Genomic DNA, 5,430 nt, shown 5'->3' with positions numbered 1-5,430 from the left:
CAATGGCAACAAGAATGTACGGCGGTGGCTTCTCCCTCCCAGTCCTGGCTCACTCTCGTCACTCTCTCTCATGGCTCCCTCCACAAACGCTCTCTCTCCACGATCCAACAACAACGCGACGGCGCGGTGAGGCCCAGCTCGCCGGTGAGGTCATCTTCTCCGCCCTCCTCTGCTCTTCCCGTTTCTCTTCTCCCTTTCTTTCTTTCTTTCTTTTTCTAGATTTACTAATGATGAGGGAAATGGTTTACTGAAGTTGAGGGAAAGGTATGGCGGCGCTGAGACAAGGAGGAAAGAGGGGGAAAGTCTAATAAAATTAGGGTTAGGAGAGTGTGGGTCTGAGAATTTTGGGTGATTTAGTAATTTTAATAAAATTAGGGTAATAGAGTGATTAAAAACCAAATTTTAATCCAACAATAATATCTATAAAAATACTATTTAATTATTAATTTACAAATTTATTTTCAAATAGATACTCTAACTCAATAACTATAGATAATTAAATTAATTTTCTTTAAATCATAAAATAAAATTCAAAATCTCATTATTCAAACTAAAACAAATAAAACTCTCATTATTTTTCAATCACTAAAGTTTTAAATCAATAATAAGAAAATCTCAATTAATATATAAATTTCTGAAAATTATATTCTTGAATAAATAAAATAAATTATAAATAATTTATTACTTATAAAAGTATTCAAATACCAAACAACAATAAGATTAAATATATTTGTAAAGTATGGTGTAAGGTAGAAGATACAAGATAGGCTTGATGCAAAAAGGTTATATGGTTTTAAGATTCTACAAAAATTTGAAGGAACAAAATAGGGTGCAAGTCAAGATAGGCGTTTACAAAACAAAGCGGTAATTAATTGTGGCAAAAAGCTATAGAGCAGGTTAGTATTAAAACAACAGATATAGCTTTCCCTTACTGATATTTTACCCACTTCAAAATTTCAACGTTCCAATTTCATTAATTACTTCACAATCCTGTAACTAGTCACAGGCTTAATATCCACAAACTCTTCTACGAGAACCGAAACTCCCACAACTTCTCGTAACACTACACACTTACCGCTTCACCTTTCACATGTACAAACCACGTCTTAAAGAACTAATGTATTGCTTACTATACCTAAAAGTCGCACGTGACATTAAAGCCATTCTCGAGTTTATTTAGAAGGATACGAGATCTTGAAAAGGGACGATCAACAAGGACAATATCTGCAAGAACTTGAATGAATTGTCGGGATCATAAGTAATTAAGGTTGTGCAAGGAATGAAGAGTGCCAGAAAGAAAATCAGTTTGGCAACTTCAGGAACGACTCCTGAGTCAGAGAAGATCGATAGGAACAACAAAAGAAAAGTAGTGAAATAGTTTGAAACAAAATCAAGTTGAGTCAAAGAAGTATAAAATCATAGAAGAAGATTGACTAAAGTCAGTGATGACGCTTACAAGATTTAAAAATTTATGGTTAAGGACACCTAATACATTTGAATATAAAGAATGAATAACTTAAGGGAGATCACCTCATGTTCTAAAAGAAAAGGTATGTAACTCACATTTGCAAAAGTATGACAGAAACATATATAAAACTGCAATATGGTTAAAAGAAAATTAAATTGCATTTCGCCCGAACAGTTTCCAAGTAAAAGACAAAATAGGTGAGGTTTGAAAACGAAGATCAATTGTGTTAAGGCTAAAAGAATTTCTCACAATTCTCGAAAGACATTTAGGTACTTGATAAACCACTATTTTATGGTTTACAATGTGTTTAATTGTGTGGTTTTATCATGATCTTTACCCACTTATTCATATAATTAGCATGCATTTATATTTCCTTCCTAAAATTATTACATGATTGAAAACATGCTTCTTTGGTCTTAATTTAGTTAATCTTAATCCTCTCTTATTACCATTCGATGCCTTGATCTGTGTGTTAAGTGTTTCAGGCTTCATAGGGCAGGAATGGCTTAAAGAATGAAGAAGAAGTGTGCAAAGATGGAAGGAATACAAGGAATTGAAGAGATGACCAGCGAAAAGTCACGCGGTCGCATGGCTCACGCGACCGCGTGAAATGGAAGAAATCAGAGTGACGCGTTCGCGTGCCTGACGCAACCGCGCGGATTGGAAGCTGCACGAACGACGCGAAAGCGTGGACGATGCGCACACGTGGTACGAGAAATGCTAAGTGACGTGAACGCGTGGATGACGCGGACGCGTGACGTGCGCGATCTGCAGAATTACAAAAGTCGCTGGCAGAGATTCTGGGCTGCATTTCAACTCAGTTTTCGACCCAGAAACACAGACTAAAGTCAGGGAACTTGCAGAGACTCAAGAGGCTTTCATAATTCATAATTTTAGGTTTTAGATGTAGTTTTTAGAGAGAGAGGTTCTCTCCTCTCTCTTAGGTTTTAGGATTAGGATTCCTCTTAAAGGATTTATGATTCAACTCTTCATCAGGTTCAATATTTCCTTTACTTTATATTTATCTCTTATTTTCAGATACTTTAATGCTTTTATTGGTATTTGATTTATGTTGCCCAATTGGCTTATGAACTTTTCATGTTAGGATTATATATTATTGAGATGTTTTCAGATTTATGATTTCAATTCAGCTTTTCACATTCTTGGCTTTGGTTAGGAAATCAGTAACTCTTGAGTTATCAAACTCAACGTGATCGATAACTGCTATCTTTACTAATTAGCTTGAACTTCTATAATCCCAATCTTTTCCTAGGAATTAACTAGGATTTGAAGATCAAACTAATTAGCCACTTGACCTTCCTTTGCAATAGCAGAGGTTAACTAAGTGGAGTCAAGATTTAATTTTCATCATCATTGATAAGGATAACTAGGATAGGCCTTCCAATTTCTCACACCTTACCAAGAGTTTATTTTACAGTCATTTATTTATTTTATTTGTCATTTATCATACTTGTTCCTCATTCTTAAAACCCCCAATTTACAAAACTCATAACTAATAATAAGAACATACCTCCCTGCAATTCCTTGAGAAGACGACCCGAGGTTTAAATACTTCGGTTATCAATTTATTTAGGGGTTTGTTACTTGTGACAACCAAAACGTTTGTAAGAAAGGTTGATTGCTTGGTTTAGTAACTATACTTACAACGAGAGTTTACTATAACTTCTAAACCATCAATCTTCAGTTCTTCAATACTAAATCATATAAAGTGGTGCAATGGAATCATGGCAAAGTTGGAAAGAAATTAAAGGTTTGTTCAAAAATTTCTCAAAGTTCATATTCAATTAAACGTGTATGAAAGTTATACCAAAGATCGAAGTCAAACTCTATTTAGAAAAGAGAAATCCGAGATAAAAAATTTCGTAAACACACTTTATCTTGTATGAAAAACTTCTCAACTTCCATTCCTTTTGAATTCTCATCTTTATCCATGCTCCACCATTAACTTTGGCTCCCAGCTAACTCACTCGAGGTTTTGAACTCACTCATCGTCAAGCGGCTTCTAATCAATCGATCTAATTATTTCAAAAACTTTAATAATTTGACACGCATTTAAACACGTCAATGCAATATCACTATCTCATATTGCTCCGATCACTTAGCTAACTTATTACAAGTTATCGTGTAAGCATCGAGCTACTGAAAACTTAAACCTCCTCTTAAGGACATTTCTTTGCCGAATTCAAATGTCCTAACTTGCAACGTCTCGAACTTTCAAGATTCACTCCTCATCTACCAGTTGTTCCCTAAAGAGCTAACACATCGGTTTCTACCTCTAAGGACCACGTGTGACATTGAGATAAGCGTGAGTACTATTCTCATTAAATAAATTTCTATTTTAGGGACTTCTGTACAGAAAGAACATAAAGAAGGAAGAAAAAAAACAAAGAAGTTGGATAAGAAGGAAAAAGGAAAGAAAGAAAAAAAAAGAAAATTGTTGATCTAGATTCTTCTTTGGAAGAAGAAAGATTTTCTGAATTTGAAACTGAATTCCAATCCGACAAAACACCACCAGCAAAGAGAACAAGACAAAAGAGGGTGGTTAAAAAACAAAAGCTTGTTGATACGGATTCAAAAACAACAACTGAAAATGAAAGCACTCCAACGGATTCAGAAAGCAAAAGTGAATCCGAAAACCAGTAAGTTTGATCTTCATATTGATTTCATTTAACTTGTATTTGTTTAAAGTTGTTCTTATGCGTTTGTTCTTATGTATTGTAGAGAAGAAGAAATTGAAAAAATTGGCACAAAGAAAAGAAAACAACCATATAAGGTGGTTAAAAAACAAAGCAAAAAAAAGAAAGCATGTGCTGACAAATTCAAAGAGCACAAGCGAATCTGAAAGCCAGTAAATATTGGGTGATATTCATATATATGATTGTATGATATTCATCTGGTTTAGTTTTTGCATTTCCTTGCTTAAAATTGTTTATGTATGCTAGTTAAGTATCCGAAAATATTTTTCTTGATGATTGAATGACTATTACGTTTTGCTCGGCGTATGAATTTCTTTTAGTGCTGTCTGTCAGTTTCATTCACTTGATTGTTAGTGTCTTTTTCTTACTTATATTTTTTTCCGGTATAAATTCAATGTCTTTGTCTATGTTGCAGAAAAAAAGAAATTAAAAAAACACCCATAATAAAAACACCCATAATGTCTTTGTCTTTGTCTCTCCACGTTTACATTTATTTATTCTTTTAATGTTTTCTACACCTATGATCATTTTAATTTATGACAAAACACATTCTAAAATTGCTTTTTACTATTTTTTCACTTTTTAATCTGCAGATATACCTTTTTCATTCTATCTTTATTGATTAGTTGGTTTTTATTTCTTTATTTTTTGTTGTTAAAAATACTGATAAAAATTACATATAATTTTGATATTATCTTATTTTATGGTTACAAAAATAGTATGTCTCAAACTAATTCTTAGAAGAGACAATGGAAAAAATTTAACTGAAATACAAATGACTGAAAAAGATAAGATGAAATGATCATACTATCAAAATTTTTTTACGTTGTTGTAAAGGGGCCTCATATACACTTTAAACGAAAAGGTTGAAAGAATATGATAATTGAGTTCAAGAATATCACATGTAGTTCCTATGATAAAAAAAGAGTAATTATCCAAATCGCTTCCTGTGATTTAAAATCGGACACTATTTTAGTCTTTTAAGTTTTAAAATATATTATAGTCTCCAACATTTATTTCTTTTAGACAATACAGTTTCCTTCTATTAGTTACTAACCATAATTGTTGACGTAAAATATTGACTCGCACACGTAGCCATTAAGTATTTACGTGTGCGATATCGCCAAATTAGTTTTGAAAATGAAGTACAAAACATTCTTTAAAGAGTTTAAAAAATCTCAAAACAATCACTAAAAAATTTTAAAAAATCCAAAATAGTTTTTTTGAATTATTTATATATAATTA

Source organism: Arachis duranensis, chromosome 6, assembly GCF_000817695.3.
Source record: "Arachis duranensis cultivar V14167 chromosome 6, aradu.V14167.gnm2.J7QH, whole genome shotgun sequence".
NCBI classification, from domain to species: domain Eukaryota; kingdom Viridiplantae; phylum Streptophyta; class Magnoliopsida; order Fabales; family Fabaceae; genus Arachis; species Arachis duranensis.
The sequence above is the reverse complement of the archived record's forward strand: the minus strand, read 5'-3'. Positions refer to the sequence as shown.